We start from the raw sequence: 18,210 nt of genomic DNA, 5'->3' as shown, positions 1-18,210 counted from the left end.
GACGGGGTGTGTGCAGCCTCTCCCAGGTCTTCCCAAATCTCTGTCTACTCTGGGCATACACCATGATTCCTTTTTCTTTTATCAAGAAAACTGCACACCATGTGATGTTTTACTACATCTTATAATGTTCAAGCAGGGCAAACATATCTACCTCCTTGCACACTTCTTATTTCTTGGTGGTGAAAACACTCACATCAATGTTTTATCTCCTAGAAATATACAGTACATACAGAAGTCTGTAGTCACCCTGATGGACAGAGAAACTTGAACTTATTTCTTTGATCAAATTCTTTGTACCATGTCCTGGAGCTCACTTCCCTGGAGCTGGGGTGCATAACAGGGACCTCCACACCTGTCCTCCAGTGCCAGTGATGCAGGTGCCTGCTCCCTGGTATTGGGTATGGGGCTTCAGGAATCCCCCAGCCCTGCACTGTGGTGCAGCATCTCCAGGAGCTGAGTCACTGCTGGTCCTGCTGTTGGGTGAGATCCATATTTGACCTGTATCAACCACAGTTCATGTAAGGAGCTGTCACCAAGCTCACAGCCTCTGCTGGACACCAGGGATCTGTCAGTCACCTGGAGGATTCTCTGGGGCAACAGATCACAGTGGGGATTGATGGGTCCCACATCAAGTCAGGATTCCAGTGCCTCTGTGTCCTCTGATGTTTTCACTTCTCTTTCTGTCATCTCATTACACCCTAGTCTGTTGTTAGACTTTTATGTCCTTCCACCTTTTAAAAATAACAGTATCATATAATTTTTGTAGGCCATGAATGTTCAAGCTCTATGATTCCATTTCTGTTTCACATGTCCTACTTCTTTTTTTATAAGTCACATCTGCAGTGCATGGTGAGTGACTACATGCATCATGGGAATTGGTGCAATAAGTAACACACCTCAATTCTTTTTTCATCCCCTTCTCCCCTGCTCTGTCCTCCCTCTCTTTGTCCCCTTCCAGTTACACATGGAGACTTCACTCTGCAGTCTGGCCTATGTCCCAGCCTCAGACACCCCAGATGCTGACTTTCAATTGTGAGGGGACTCTTCCACCCTGCCCTACTCAGGTTCACATTCCTCCCATCCAAAGGAATCAGGGTTCCCATCTGTGACTCAGAGCCCTGAGACTACAGAGGGCATGCAGTGCTGAACAGCACACAGAGGACACATGCCCCGACAGGTATGTGCATATGTCCCTGGACAGAGTGATCTTCACATCACAGCTCCCACCTCAGTGTGTAGAGTAGCCTGTTGCCACACTGGAGCAGTTCCACTGAGTGAAATCCCTGGCCCAATGACACATTTTTAATGATTACAACACTGGAAAATACTTTCAGATCAGAAAAAGGTTTCACAGATCAGAGTAGTGAATGCTATGCAAAGTTTCACAAGAAGAGAAAGCAAGTCCCAGGATTATATACAGATTAAATTTGGTGATCACCTAGGGGAAATCCAGAAGAGAGTACTAAACATATAGTTTGTAAGCATTTGAAAAGATTGTGTTCAGTAGCACAGCATATAGGTTAATTTGATGCACACATGAAAAGTGGCCCTGTGTGGAGAGTGGGATGGGTGCTGTTGGGAATGTCTGGGTGCAGTGGATGTCTGGCTTAAGTGATGGCACAGTGATTACACCCACAGTTGGTGTCTCTGACCCCAGGCTCTACAGACATGGGACCCAGACACCTTAGGGCCAGGGATGAAAACACCTCTGTCTTCAGCATTCTGCAGGAGGGATGTAGAGGATGGGCCTGTAGGCTTCTCAAGGGCAGCTCAGGGCAGGAGGACCTTCCACCTCTGCCTCCCTGTCACATCTGACTCTGCTGTTACCTTAAACCCTGTAAATCAGAGCCCACTCAGCTCTACACCTATTTAATCACTCAGGGAGAATCTGTTAAAAAGCTGGCAATACGAAGTTTTCCAACCCTGAATTGTCCTACTTTATCTCATCTTTCTGCAAGAGGGAGGACACCAAGATAACAGAAAAAAAGTACACAACAACTCTATCAGACACTGAAAAATTGGTTCAAACATCAATTTTTATCAAACTGCTCATCTTCATCATCATGTAAGATATGGAATAGCTAGGTTTTATGTTCTTTTGTATTGTTTTATATGCCCTTATGTGACATTTACTTATATATATATGTATATTTATTGGTACATTTTAGGTATAAAATACATTTACATTTATCATTGGGTGTTTGTACCGGAACATGATGTATCTTAGATTTTATTTTTGTCTCCCATTACCTGTGCACCCTTTATGCCCTCCACCCTTCCTTATTTACAGAGAGTTGGATTTCATTTTTTTTCTTTCTTAAAATTTTTTCCTTTCACTTCTTCCCTTTCCCATTCCCCTCTCACCATCCCCTAACCCTTGGACCTTTTCTTATTTCAAATTATCTATTATTCATTTTAATCATTTTCATCCTTATTTACACTTTCAGTTTCTCACACTAGAGAAACTACTTGGTATTTACACATGTGTGTCCCATTTATTTTACTTAAGAGTATGGCCTCAATATGCATCCATTTAACTATAAATGTCTCTAGTTTCTCATTCTTTTTGGCCGAGTAGTACTCCATTTTATAGAAAAACCATATCTTCTTTATCCAGTTTCCAGTCGATGAGCACTTTGGCTGTTTCCAAGCTTTGCCTATTACAAACTGTGCCACTATAAACATAGGTGCACATATATCACTGTGGTATGATTCTTTTAATTCTTTGGGGAAGATTCCCAGTAGAGGAATAGCTGGGTCAAATGGGAACTGTAGTCCTAGCTCTTTGAGGTATCTCAATACTGATTTCTACAGTGGTTGCATCAATCTACATTCCCACCAACAATGGAGAAGGGTTCCTTTCTCTCCACACCCTTACCAGCATTTGTTATTGGTTGATTTCTTGATAGAAGTCAATCTTCATGGGGTGAGGTGAAATCTCAGTGTTGTTTTCATCTGCATTTCTTGAATGACCAGTGATGTGGAACCTTTTTTCATATATTACTTTGTTGTTTTTACTTCTTTCTCTGAGAAATATCTGTTCATTTCAGATGCCCATTTTTCAATTGGGTCTTTGAATTTGGGAGTTCTGGTTTTTTCAGTGCTTTGTATATTCTCGATAGTAGACCTATGTCTGAGGTACAGCTGCTAAATATTTCTTCCCACATTGTAGGTTGTCTCTTACCTCTGTTGGTCATTTCTCTTGCAGTGCAGAAGCTTTTTAATATGATGAGAGCCCAGCTGTTGATTGTGCTAGCTCCCTTGCTACTGAAGATTTGTTCATAAAGTCTTTTCCTTGACAATGTCATCAAGAGTTCTACCTAACTTATCTTCCAGCAAGTTTAGTGTTTCTGGTTTAATATTTAGATATTTAATCCAGTTCAATCTTAGTTTAGTGCATGGTGATAAGTATGGGTCTAGGTTTAATCTTTGGCAGGTTGAAATCCAGTTTTTCCCACACCATTTATTAAATAGACTATCTTTCCTCCAATGAGGGTAGTTGGCTCCTTTGTCAAAGATGAGGTGGTTGAGTATGTCTGTAATTGTTTCTGCATCTTCTAATCTATTCCACTGATCTTTAGGTATGTTTCTTTGCCAGTATCATGCTGTTTTATCACAGTAGCTTTGTAGTATAGTTTCAAGTTGGGGATTGTGATACCCCCAGCCATGTCTCTGTTGCCAAGAATTGCTTTTGTTATTCTAGGTTTCTTCTGCTTCCAAATGAATTTTTGGATTTTTTTCTCTAGTTCTGTGAAGTATATTGTTGGAATTTCAATTGGCATTGCATTGAATCTATATAGTAGTTTTGGAAATATGGCCATTTTCACTATATTGGGTCTAGTTCCTACACAGGAACAAGGGATATCTTTCCATTTTCTTATATCCTCTTTGATCTCCTTGTTCAGAGAGCTGTAGTTTTCAATGTAGAGATATTTTGCTTCCTTTGTTAGGTTGATTTCTAGATATTTCATTGCTTTTTAGATGCTATTGTAAAAGGAATTTTTTCCCAAATTTCTGTCTCAATGGGTCTGCTATTTGCATATAAGAAGGCTATTGTTTTTTGAGTGTTGACCTTGTATCCAGCTACTCTATTGAATCTGTCAATTAGGTCTAGAAGACTTTTGACTGAGTTTTTTGGATCTTCTATGTAAAGTATCATATCATCAGCAAATAATGACAGTTACATTTCTTCCTTTCCTATCTTTATTCTTTTTATTTCTTTCTCTATTCTAATTGCTATGGCTAATGTTTCCAGAACACTATTGAACAAGTGTGGTGATAGTGGGCATCCTTGCCTTGTTACTAATTTTAGAGTGAAATTTTTAAGTTTTTGACCATTTAGCATGATGTTGGCTGTTGGGTTTCATATATAGCCTTAATCAGGTTGAGATAAAGACATTCTATTCCAATTTTATGTAGCTTTTTTCTCTTGAATGGTTTTGGATTTTGTCAAAAGATCTTTCTGCATCTATTGAGATGTTCATGTGGTTTTTGTCCTTGACTGTGTTAATATAGTATATTAAATTTGTTGATTTATGCATGTTGAACCATGCTTGCATCACTGGGATAAATCCAACTTGGTCAGGGTGTATGATCTTCTTGATGGCACTCTGTATTCTGTTTGCCAGTATCTTGTTGTGGATTTTTGCATCTATGTTCACTAGGGAGATTGTTCTGTAGTTCTCTTTTTGGATTGGGTCTTTCCCTGATTTTGGAATCAAAGTAACACTTGTTTCCAGGAGTGAATTTGGAATCTTTGCTTCCCTATCAATTTCCTTGATGAGTTTAAAGAGTAATGGTGATAGTTCTTCTTTAAATGTCTTGTAGAATTCATCAGTGAAACCATCAGGATCTGGGGTTTTCTTTGTTGGTAAGTTTTTTATTACATTTTCAATTTCATTCATGGTTATTGGAGTGTTTAGAATTTCTATATCTTCTTCATTTAGTTTTGGCAATTCATATGTCTAGGAATCTATCCATTTCTTCCGTGTTTTCCATTTTATTAGAGTTCAGGTTCTCAAAGTAGGTATTGATGATTCTCTGGATTTCTGATAGCTCTGTTGTGGCTTCACCTATTTCGTTCTTAATTGCATGGATTTGAGCCTTTTCTTTCCTTTTTTGATAAGGTTGGCTAAAGGTTTATGGATTTTTATTTATTCTTTCAAAATACCAACTGTTTGATTCATTGATGTTTTGTACTGTTCTCTTAGACTCCATTGCATTGATTTCTGCTCGGATCTTTATACTTTCCTTTCTTGTATGAGCTTTGTGTTTGTTATGCTGTTCTTTTTCTATTGGCCTGAGATTCTGCCTTAGGTTATTTAACAGAGTTCTCTCGGTTGTCCTAATAGGGGCATTCATAGCTATGAATTTCTCATGTAGAACTGCTTTCATTGTGTCCCAAAGACTCCTGTATGTTTTACTAGCATTATTGTTTACTCGTAGAAACTGTCTAACTTCTTCTTTAATTACCTCTGTCACCCATTGGTTGTTCAGGAGGGTGTTGTTCAATTTCCATGTGTTTGTGGAAGTTTCTGATGTTATTGATCTCCAATTTTACTGCACTATGGTCTGATAATATGCAGGGGATAACTTCAATTATTTTACATTTACTCAGATATGTCCTATGAGCTAGCATGTGATGTATTTTGGAGAATGACCCATGTGCAGCTGAAAAGAATGTGTATTCTGATTTTGTGGGGTGGAACACTCTGTAAACATCTATTAAGTCCATTTGTTCAATAGCTTAATTCAGTTCTAGAATTTCATTGTTAATTATTTTTCTAGTTGATGTGTCTATTTGTGATAGAGGGGTGTTGAAGTCCCCCACTACAATTGTAATAGTGTTTATTTGGCTTTTCATGTCCATTTTTATTTGTTTTGTATAGTTGGGGGCATTCGTATTTGGTGCATATATATTTAGGATTGTCATCTCTTCCTCTTGGATTGTTCCCATCACACGTATGTAGTGACTATCTTTGTCTCTCTTAATTAATTTTGGTTTGAAATCTACTTTGTCTGCAAATAATATTGCTACACCTTCTTTTTTCTGGGTTCCTGTCATGTGGAGAACTGTTTTCCATCCTTTTACTTTCAGTCTATGGATTTCCTCGAGTTAGGTGTGTTTCTGGTATACAGCATATTGCTGGGTTTTGCTTCTTAATCCATTCTGTCAGTCTATTTCTTTTGATTGGTGAATTGAGACCATTAACATTTACAGTTATAATTGAGAGATATTTACTCATCCTAGTCATGATGTTTTACTGTTATTGGCTCTTTTATTTCTTATTTTCCACCCTTTCACTTTAGTGTCTTACCTTGCATGGTGCCTTTTCTCTGCTGGGCCTCATGGAGTTGTGACCTTCATTGTCTTTTTTCTAGGATATTGTGTAAATTGGTTGGAGTGCTGGCTTGGTGCACCGAAGTTACTCAGGCGTTCTTTGTCATGAAAGTATCTAATTTCCCCATCAATTTTGAAAGACAATTTTCTGGATACAACAGTCTAGGTTGGAAGTTATTTTCCTTTAGGGCTTGAAATACTTCACTCCAGGCTCTCTTTGATTTGAGGGTTTGTGTTAAGAAATTTTCCTTGATTATGATGGCCTTTCTTTTGTAGGTGATCTGTTTCTTTTCTCTAACTGCCTGCAGAATTTTGTTCTTCTATTGTGTTTCTGAGATCTTGACTATTATATGTCTAGGTATAGATTTTATTTTGGTCATGGCTAGTTGGAGTTCTATAGGCCTCAGTTATCTGTACGGCCAATTCTCTACCTCTGTCTGGGAAGTTTTCCACTATTAGTTCTGTGAAGAGTTTTTTTACATCAGTTGTACTTTCTCCTGTTGTTTTCATGGACTCCTATGAGTCTTATGTTATTCTTCTTTGAATCATCTAGCAGCTGTTGGATTGATTTCTCATGGTCCCTTGCTATCATTAAGAATTCTCTGTTTTCATTGTCCTTAGCCACAATCCTGTCTTCTATATCTGATATTCTGTCTTCAGATTCTCTTAGTCTGCTTGGTATGCTTTCAATGGAGTTTTTAATCCCCTGAATATCTGTTTGAATCTGTTTCATGGATTCCATTACTTTCCTCTGTTGGGTGATCATGTTTTCCATTTCTTTCTTATGCTGGGCATTCATGGCTTCCAGCATGTTTTGTATCTCTTCTATTTTCTTATTTGTTTCTCCTCTAGAGCTTCTAATTGTCTTTTCTTCTGCTCACCATGTCTGTATTTATCTGGAAGATTACTTCTGTTTTGAATTTTTCTAGAGCCTCATGCATCTGCTTTGTTACTTCCTGTGCTATCAGTTCAGAGTGTCCAAGTGGTTGCTTGTCAGACTTTTCCCCCTCATTTCCCCCAGAATTTCCTTTTTGTGGCATGGAAGCCTGAAATTGTTCCTTGCTTAAGTGTCTTCTCATTTTTGTTTTTAGTACTGTCCTTGGTTTAATTCCTGGGTGGATATTTCAAAATTGCTTAATGTAGGTATGTTTGTTGCTTGTGTTTAGAACCCTTGTGGAATGATTGCTTTTCAGAGGTGTCTTCCAGTTATAGCTTGTGTTAGGCCATTTTATTTTCCTTATACCAGGAGGAAAATGACTCTGAGGCTATTTTATTTTCTTTATACCAGGAAGGAAAATTAATTAGATCAATCACTACATGTTATCTCAAAAGACATATCCAGCAATACCATAGCATGAAGCACAGCTTAGAAAATGACAATTGCAGTAGTTATTAATCTCACTTTTAACTATGTGAGTTAAATTAAAACCAAGAACCAACCCAACATAAGTTTATAATGAATAAACTCTTCAATATAGCATCTTTCCCCTTTGGTGTGGGGAGTTAAAAGGAGTTAGGGGGGGAGTTACAGGTAGAAAGATCAGGTAAGATTAGCAGGGAGGCCAGGAGACACAGAAAGATCACACAAACTCTAAGTAGTTGTTAAATGAAAGAAAAAAATGCAGAATGAAAGGACAAAGCTGTGAATAGAATCACCTAATAGCAACAGGGAGGCTAGATACTGAATTTATTTTCCTTTAAACCTAATGATAATCAAGAGAAGGAAAAAGAGAAGAAAAAAACAATTAGGGAGGAATCTGAATTCAGTGCAGAAAGGAACAAATGGAGAAATGAGGAGCAATGTGGGATAGCAAGAGAATGAGTGAGAGAGAGAGAAAAAAAAGATAAAAGAAAGAAAAGTAAATCTTTGAAGAGTAAAGTACGAATTAAGAATTGAAAATAAGAGAAAAACTTTTTTTCTTATTTGCAAATAGCAATAGAAATTATGGGCCTCCTCAGGGTATGTCTCTGCTGTCACAGTAGGCAATGTAGGAATCCATGTGCATATAGAAGTCAATGAGTCTCAGCAAGCCAGCAGCAGACCAAGTACTGTGGTCTGATGTGCTTTTATTGTAGAGATTCTCTTTACTTTTCAGCTGAGCTTCAGTTTTCATTGAGGAGCTTGAGAAGCCCTCTATCTGTTACTAACTTCTGCTCTATCTTGTGGTGCTCAGGACAAGGGTCTTTATAATCTCCTGTGACTCTATACGGTGGGACCAGGCAGCAGAAAAGCCAAAAGGCCAGAGGAGCACAGGGGGTGGGGCAGGAATTGGGGAATTGGGCCTTGAAAAGCACCCACAGGGCTAAGTGGACCTCACAGTGGCATGGGTGGGGCCCAGTATAGCCACATAGCTTCAAGCTGCTCCCCTCAGTCTCACCTGGCCAGTCAAGCTTAGAGAGCGTTGGATGCATGTTGTGCTGCAAGACACCCCTGGGACCTCACCATGGCATGGGCAGGCCCTCAGACAGCTGCGTAGCTTCAAGCTGCTTGTGTCACCTGGCCAATCAAGCTTAGAGAGGGTTGGATGGGGATTGGGCTGCAAGACGCCCCAGGGACCTATGGGGTGGGTGGGGCCTGGGATGGCCATGTAGCTTCAAGCTGCTCATCTCACTTGGCCAGTCAAGCTTAGCTATGTGACATTTATTGTAACACTTGACACTTTCTATACATTCCATATTTTCCTTGGAGGACTATTGTTCTCTGTTTCTCCTCTCGTTTGTGTGTGTATGTGTGTGTGTGTGTGTGTGTGTGTGTGTCTACAGCCTTTTCCACTAGTATTTATCCAGCACTATTTAGAAATATATACATATTATCAGAACAAATAATTTCTTGCTCTTGAAAACTACATTGCTCAGGGGGGAATTCAAGTCATTATTTTGGTTAAGAAATCTGTCTCCCATGCTTTTATTTTGGGTCTTATGTTTTTACTTCCCATTATCTATAATAAACAAGCTTCATTAGGGAAATGAGCAAATCTATTTCACCACTCTATGGGATCTGCTAGAAGAGAAAGGAATTTTAGCACACACTCAATCCAAACCTCACCCTTTCACATAGTTTTAGTTGTTTTGGTGCTGTGTGTTGAAACCTGAGCCTCCCCCACACTACCTACACACCTGCCACAGACCTACATCCTGACTCCCACCAGCTCATTTTACCTGAGATTGAGGAGAACCAGGTGTGCAGAGGCAAGGATCCTGCAGTGAGAGTGTGGAGATGTAGGTCAGAAAATGCAGACTGTCATCAGAGGGCCTTGGATTTAATGCAGAGTTTCAATTCATGACAATGGGAGTTAATAAGAATACAAAGGGGGAAAGACAGAGAGCAAGAGGGAGAGGGAGAGGGAGAGGAGAGGGAGAAGAAAAAGAAGGAGAAGCAGGAGGAGCATGTTACTGCCTTGGGGACCCTCTTGAGGTTTAGTACCTTAGATTCTCTGACACCTGAGCAACTGTGTGTGGATGATTAATGCTGTGATGTAACTTTTAGAGATGAACTTTCTATAGGTAGTTTCCCTTCCTCCAATTTATTTGTCTGTACCATTATCTTTTCCCTGAGGAATTTGCCTTGGTGATTTGAAGATAAGACCATAAAACAATAAAATTGTTGGGTGGAAATACTGAAATGCTCTGGGGCTTCTATCAAAGATAGTGCACAGGAGCAGACTCTGCTTATGTACACAGGATTCAAAAACAACTTTCACAGTTAATTACACGTGAAGCAGTACACTTTAAACATAAACACTCTTGTAGAAAGTTGAGAAGCTCTTCAGGTGGTTAGATATTTATTTTCTTGCTATGGCACAATTTTATCACAACAGTTAAAAAACTTGTATGTAAATATATCCATTTTGACTTTGTATAATATAATTTTTATCACTCATGTATGTGGTACCTAATGATTACATTTTTTGTTGGGAGTTGGTGCATTTGCAAAGCAGATCTTGACTTTTTATAACCCCTTCTCCTCCCACTCTCCCTCCCTCTATCTCTCGGCCCCTTTCCCTATTACAAAATATCTAATTCCTTGTTTTCCATTCCCTGTTACCTATTTTTCTCTTAAAGTTAATGCGTATTTTGGGATTCTCATATAACACAAATCTTGTGATATTTAATCTTGCTTCTCTGGTTTATTTCACTTAACTTTGTCTCAAGGTATATCTGTTTTTCTAAAATGAAGACACATTTCCCTTCTTTAGGGCAAAATAGTACTCCATTGGGTAAAAATACTGCAGTTTCTTCATTCAACTACTGATTAACATATATTCTGCTTTCAAGATTTACCTATTAGGAGTAGTGCTGCTAGAAATATGAGTATTCTTGAATCAGTAGAGTAAAATGTTTTTACTTCTTTGGGGAATATACCTAGGAGGAGAATAGCTAGGTCAAGTGGAATTCCTATTGTTAGTTTAAAAAAATTCCACACTAATTTCCTTAGTGGTTTCATAAGTTTTTATTCTCTTGTTTTCCTAGGACTTCAGGGTGCATTATTAGGTTACTTGTTTGGGCTTACTCTGTTTTTTGGATGTGGGCATTCACAGTATAAACTTTCATCTTAGGACTGCCTTTGCTGCATCACATAGGTTGTGGTATGTTTTACCAATTTTGATTCTAGGAACTTTCATTAATTTCTTCTGTGACCCATTGAGTATTGTTGAGTGTGTTGTTTAATTTCCAGGACTTTCTCAAATTTCTATGGTTTCTTTTGCCATTGATTTATAGTTTTAGTGTGCTGTGACGTGGTAGTATACCTGGGATAATATTGAATCTTTTATATTTATTTAAGCAAGCTTTATATGCTGGCATGTGGTCTAGTGTGAAGAATGTTCTATGTGCTAGACAAGGTCTATTCTATTGTAGTAGGACAGAACACTAAATATATCTATTAAATCTATTTTATTGAAGGTGTGGTTCAGCTCGGATATTTCTACATCAATTTTTTGCCTAGTTGATCTATTTGTGAAAGTGTGGTATTGAGATTCCCCATCATTACCATGTCATGTTTATTTGATCTTTTATGTTCAGTAGTGGTAGTTTTATGAAGGTAGGTATATTAGAATTTGGTGTATATATTTACAATTATTATCTGTTCCTTTTGAGTTTTTTCATGAATTAATATGTAGTGACTTTAGTTGGGTCTTCTGATCAATTTTGGCTTGAAGTCCACTTTGTCTGGGAATAAGAATGCTACCTCTTTGCCAGTACATGCTGTTTTTATCACAGTAGCTTTGCAGTATACTTTCAAGTTGGGAATTGTGATACTTCCTGCCATGTCTCTGTTACCTAGAATTGCTTTTGCTATATCAGGTCTCTTCTTGTTCCAAATGAATTTTTGGATTGTTTTCTCAAGGTCCGTGAAGTATGCTGCTTGGATTTCAATTGGAATTGCATTGAATCTATATAGCAGTTTTTTAAGTATGGCCATTTTCACTATATTGATCCTTCCTACCCAGGAGCAGCAGATGTCTTTCCATTTTCTGATATCATCTTCAATCTCTCTTTTCAGACTGCTATAGTTTTTACAGAAGAGTTCTGGATAAAAAAAGTGTGTTTTTTTTAACAAAATGGAGTACTACTCAGCCATACAAATGAGAAATTAGAGACATTTATAGCTAAATGGATGCACATTGAGGCAATACACTTAAATGAAATAAATAGGACACAAGTGTAAATACCAAATCGTTTCTCTAGTATGAGAAACTGCAAGTGTAAATAAGGACTAAAAGGTATAATGGATAATGTGAAATAGGAAGAAATGGGGGCAAAGGGGAAGGGGAAGTAGGAGGGGTAGGGAAAAGGAAAAAAGGGAAACAAAGTCTTTGTAAATAGGAAGGGATGAAGAGTTTGAAGAGAGGGCAGGGGAAGTGAGAAATAAAAGAACCAATACAGATTATCTAAAGGTGCAAATTTCCAATGATGAATATCATAATTTTGTATACCTAAAATATACCAGTAAAATAAAATTTTAAAAAAGATTGCTACCCCTGCTTTTTTTAATCATCCTGATTCTTGGAATATTGTTTTCTATCATTTGTTTTATAGTATATAATACTTTTGGATTAAATGTGTCTCTTGTATGTAGAAAACCTTTGAGCTTTGCTTTTTTACCCAGTCTGCCAATCTGTGTCTTTTGATTTTGGTGTTGAGACCACTTAAGTTATTACTGAAATATATTGAATCTTTTGTGTTGTATTATTTTATTGCTTTTGATTACTTTATTTTTTCATTTGGTTGAACTGCTTATCCTGCTTGGTGTATTAATTACATGAAACTATTTGGCATTATTGGTTATATTTCCTCTGTACTGTATGTCTTTGAAAAGTTTTTGGGTGCTGACTTTGCAGATATAATTTTTAAGGGCTTCTGTGTAATGGAATGTATTTTTTCTGCATTAGTTTTTTGGGAAGTATCAGGGATCTAACTTAGGACCTTGTGGGTGCCACACAGGCATGGCAACCGCTGAGCTACATACCTAGTCTTTGTTTTTTTCTTTTTAAAAAATGTCTCATTCTAAATTAAGCTGGCCTCAATCTTACTATTTAGTCCAGAGTGGCACCTCAAACTTGCAACAATCTTCATGCCTCAGCCTCTCAAAGGCTGAGATTACAGTCATGTATCACCCTACTTGACCTCTGCAACAATTTTGGAAGAAAGTTTTTCAGTATATGTTGGTCTGGATTGAAAGTTGTTTTCTTTTCTTTTCTTTTTCTCTCAGGGCATTAACCCCTTCAGGCCAAATTCTCCTGGCCTTTGAAGTTTGTGCTGAAATATCTGTTGTAATCCTAATGAGTTTAACTTTATACACAAACTTTTTACTTTTCCTGACAGCTTTTAAGATTTTGACCTTGTATTAGCCTTCTGGGATTTTGACTGTGATGTGTCATGAAGAATTTTCCTCTTGTTATAATTATTTAATGTTCTGTATGTCTTATTTAACTATATTAGTTGTTTTCTCATACTTGAAATATTTTCTGCTATGGTCTCTAAACATTTTTTATTTCATGCACACTGACTGCTAAAATATCTGTAACTCCAGTAGGCTAAGGTTAGCTTTTTTGCATCATCCAGTAGTTCCTTGATCGATTTTCCTTTCTTTCTTATTGTTTTAAGCTATCTCTGAGTATAAGGTCTTGTGCTTTCTAACTGTTTTCAAGGTCTGGCACTCTCCATACATTGATCATTTATACTGTCCCTGTAGTCAATCGACTTCTTTTTCCTTTGATTTTGATTTTCTTTTCTTTTGATTTTGGGGACTGTGTTTCTTGGTGAACTTGTCCCTCATATCTTGTGTGGTTTTTTCTAGCTCTTCCATTTTTTATTTGATTCTTGTTTAAGAATTTCTCATTTGTTAATTTCACTATCTGATTTTTTTACATCACCTTTGAGCTCACCAAATTTCTGTGCTTCTTCTTTGATAGTTTTGTAAAATTCAGCTACTTGGTGTTTGATTTCATCTCCATCAGTGCCTCTCAGATTGGATCTATAAGAGTTGGATATCTTCAAGGTATTTTGTTGCTTTTTTTTCATGTTCCCTTTTTGGTGCTGAAGGTTAAGGTCAAATACAATGACAAGAGTTTGTTGTTGGTAGAACACCTCCTTAGGTTCTGTTTTCCAGCGACATGATCTTGGTTTTATTTGTGAAAACGTATGTCTACCACTTTAACATATTCAGTTTAATCAGGTTGGACCCAAGCACTGTGTTTTAGGGAGAGAATTCCCATTGCCTATAACAGCATCCACGGGTCCAATCATATATCAATCATGACCATTAAAACTTGCTTCGATAATTTTTCAGGTTTATCATTAAATCTCACAGACTGTACTATAATGCTATTAGCAGTTGGGCTGAACTGTGAAGGGATGGGGAAAGAAATGGGAATGTGAAAAGGAAGGAGGTAAGACAGTAAGAAGAGAGGGAGATAAAGAGTTGGAGTTATTTTTATAGCTGGAGTAAAGGGCTAGTGTTGAAGAAGCTTGAGAGAATATTTGTGGAGGCTGGAGGAGAGATGCAGAGGAAGGAAAGTATAACTAGATATTGAGGGAGGCTGCAATGTTGTTTGCAGTTAGTGTTGTTTGAATTTTCTAAGCATATTACTGCTGAGAGTGACCCACATGCCCACAAGTGGTCCAGTTCAAGTTAAAGCTCTGGTCCATTCTCATTTGCTATTTTACCTATATAGCACTTACTACATATATGTTGGAAAAAAGTTGAAAGAAAAGAGAAAAGAGAAGGGGGTAGGGAAAATGAGGACAATCAAATAAGAAAGAATGTTAAAAAGAGAAAAGAAAGGCTGAGAGAAAGTAGAAAAAAGTGAAAAATCTTAAAAATAAAAATAATATTAATAAGCAAGAATAGGAGAAAAAACAAAGGAAAAAAAATCCCATAATGGACAAGAAGGGAAATGAGCAAGAAGCCTTCACACAGGTAATATACCATGGAGCCAGAGTATCCACACAGCTCCCTGCATGCTTTCATTGTGTGCCATTGCAATTTCTTCTGCACACAACTTAAATACCTTTCTGGGCATGGTGGGGGCTGTCAGTGTCTGGGAACCTGCCTCCTGACTGCAAACCATGATTTAGGTGTGGCCAACTGCTGACCTTTGTCTTTGTCTCAAAATCCAACCCCCTCAATTAATTTGGGAGGAAGAGGATGTAGTGCAGTTTGCCCAACACCTAGTTCTCTGTTGACCTCCACCAGTGCCTACCACTTGGTTGCACTTCACCGCAGGGCAACTCCTGTCATCACCTCCATGCTCTCCCTCAAGAACCTTCTGCCCCAGGTAGTAGCAGAAGCCCTCAGCTCAGGCAGTGCTTTCTGTCCCTTCACCCTCAGGCCTTTATCACCATTGGTCCCTGTCCCAAGAGCTTTGCTTTCCAAACTAGCAACCTCAGCACATTCCCCAGGATCAGCAGAAAGCCTCCTTTCCCATGTGGGGCAGTGGGTTGTGGGAAAGATTTCATGGTTTCTCAGATCTTTCTGGTGTCTGGGGAAGCAATAGGAAAGTCCCCACTCTGTCCAGCTCCACCGAATCCCTCCCCTCCCCCAGGTCTCCAGGAATGAGATCTCCCAGACCTTCCCAGTGAGTTATGAGCTGCCCACAGTTTGCTGTGTTCACCCTCTATGTGCCTAGGGTGTGGGGCTTCCCTTTTTGTCCCTGAGGAGTGAGTGGTGGGAGGATGCTTCAAGGACACATGATTCTTGGTGTTTGGGAGGTGCTGGGTGAGACTGCCTATTTTTCTATTGCTGGCCCTCCCTTTCTTTGGTGCAGTCCATGGTTTCCCTGGGCCCTAAGTGCAGTTCACCGCCATGCTGGGTTTCCCTTTCCAGGTGTGAGGGAGTGAATGTCGGGAGACTGTCCCAAAAGTCTGTCCTCTGCAGTGCTTCTTCCTTCCCTCAGGCTGTTAGAATCATTCCCAAGATGACCCTGCAGCACAGTGCTAATCAACAAACTGTTTCCCTCATTAATCACTAAATTATTGTGGACTCCTCAGTGGATTTCTTCTCCAACTGTAGACGGCCATGTGGAAGGAGTTACTTTCAGATAAAACTCCGTGCTCTTTTTGCAGTTTACAATAACTGTGGGCTTCTTGGGATTTAGTATTACCGTCCAAGTCCATTGCTTCTCCCTGGAGCCTACAATCTCCAATTCTTAACCTGGATTAGTGGAGCCAGGACCTCTCTTTGGGACCTGAGGTTAGTATTCAGATTCTTTCATTACTTTCTCTGCACTGTGCTCAGCCTTTTCAGTTCTCTTGAATTCCTATTTTCCTTGACAAGCCTTTCCTGATTTTGGGAGGTCTACTTTTAATTCTTCAGGAAAAAAGAAACAAACAACCAAAGATCCTAGGCAGTTCCTATAACAGGTGTCTGGATTCCAGATCCCTAGAAACCAAAAGGTTGTATTTTTTTGCTGAAGTTTACTCTGTCATTTTAAATCTCCATGTGCATTTGGTTTTGGGTCCTTTATTCTGGTCTATTTATTTGTCTGGGTTTTTTTGTTTGTTTGTTTGTTTTGCTGATACCATGCTGCTTCTGTTACTATAGCTTTGTGGTACAATTTGACTTTGGGTATTGAGATGCCATCAGACTTTCTCTTTTTTACTTAGAATTGCTTTGGGTATTCTGTCTTTCCTGTTTTCACATGAATCTTAGGATTTGTTTTTACTTATGTGAAGAATGTCATTGGAATTTTGAAAGGGATTGCAGTGAATCTACAGATTGCTTTTGGTGATACAGCCAATTTAATAATATTAATTCTGCCAATCCATGAACATGAGGTCTTTCCATCTTATAGTGTCTCCTTCAATTTCCTTCTTCAATGTTCTGCAATTTTCATTGTGAAAGGCTTTAACATCCTTGGTTGAATTGATCCTTGTATATTTTATTTTTTCAAGCTATTTTGAATGGAATTATTTTTCTGATTTCTTTTTTAGTTAGTTCTTTATTGGTGTATAGAAAAGCTTTTTATTTTTTTTTAGTAGCACTTGTTTTCAGTACATTATGCTCATGTTCATCATGGGGAATTTGTACATATACATAACGTATATTACTTCTTTATTTTCCTCTTCCCCTCCTCTTTCCTCCCTCAAAATATTCTTCCAATCTCCACTTTCAAAATCTCTGTTTACTTTTGTGTCTTGCATCTGTCTTTTAAAGACTTCACCCTACCATGGGATTGTAGGATCCTCTTCCATGCTCTCTTCACATCCTTGTTTCTCAGGGTATAGATGAGTGAGTTGAGCACTGGGGTGATAATGCAGTAAAATAAGGACATGAACTTGGTCTGTGTGCTGTACGCAGGGGAGTGGAAGTACATGTAGATGGCAGGTCCAAAGTACATGGAGAACACCAGCAAGTGGGAACTACAAGTACTGAGTGCCTTGTGCCTTCCTTTAGCTGAAGGTAACTTCAGTACAGCCCTGGCAATGAAGGTGTAGGAGAAGAGCAGTAGTATGGAAGACAGTGCAAAAAGCATGGCTCCTGAAGCCAGGGCCAGGTCATTAGCAGAGGTGCCCTCACAGGCCAGTTTGATGAGCACAAGTGTCTCACAGAAGTGGTCCAGGGTGTTTTGCCCACAGAGGGGGATCTGGACAGTGAGTATCACTTGGAGCAGAGCATTGGCCAGGGCACTGGACCAGCATGCAGCTGCCATCTGCATGCACACCCAGGGACACATGATGAGAGTATACTGAAGGGGTCAGCAGAAGGCCACAGAATGATCAATGTCCATCATGGCCACCAGAGGACATTCAGTGCAGCTAGTCCAGTGAAAGAGATATAATTATGTGGTGCAACCCCAGGAAGTAATTGTCTTGTCTGGTCACCACAGGTTGACCAGCAACTGGGGCACAATGGTGCAGGTAATAACAAGTCCAACAGAGGGAGGTCGTCCAGGAAGAAGTACATGGGCATCTGGAATCTGGGTTCCACTAGGGAGAGAAGGATTATGGACCAGTTTCCTACCAGAGTGAGGATGTAGGAGACCAGGACCACTGAAAAGATGGGCCTCTCCAGCCATGGAAATTCTGAGAAGCCTAGCCAGACAAAAATACTGTGAAAACTCACATTTTCCCTTTCCATGCCACCTGCCTTATATATGCCTAGAAGGAAAGAGACAACATTTGAAGACTTGTAACACTGTTCACTTTTAATAATTTCATGGTAGCACCCTCAAATTTTCCCTTTATTTGGGTTATATAAATTCCCATAACAGTTCAGAAAAGTTCTTCAATGTGTACATGATATAATCCTGCCCTGAGACTTAACAGTCAGGATAAAGGTGGACAAAACATGGTGAGAAATACCTTTTTTTTTTTTTTTGTACCAAGGATTGAATTCAGGTCTTTCTGCTTACAGTGCAGGGGGTGGT

The 18,210-nt window shown here is 38.9% G+C and overlaps 1 pseudogene; it reads right to left on the bottom strand.

Moving 5' to 3' along the window:
* Window positions 1–17,517, bottom strand: part of LOC147822113 (uncharacterized) — a 31,547-nt pseudogene extending 14,030 nt beyond the window's left edge.
* Between the last annotated feature and the right edge of the window lie 693 nt (window positions 17,518–18,210).

The sequence above is a fragment of the Heterocephalus glaber genome, unplaced genomic scaffold, assembly GCF_053883595.1.
Source record: "Heterocephalus glaber isolate CG9 unplaced genomic scaffold, H.glaber_assembly_v1.0 deba00001673, whole genome shotgun sequence".
Taxonomy (NCBI): domain Eukaryota; kingdom Metazoa; phylum Chordata; class Mammalia; order Rodentia; family Bathyergidae; genus Heterocephalus; species Heterocephalus glaber.
Note: the sequence above shows the minus strand (reverse complement) of the source record. Positions and strands in the feature narration are given on the sequence as shown.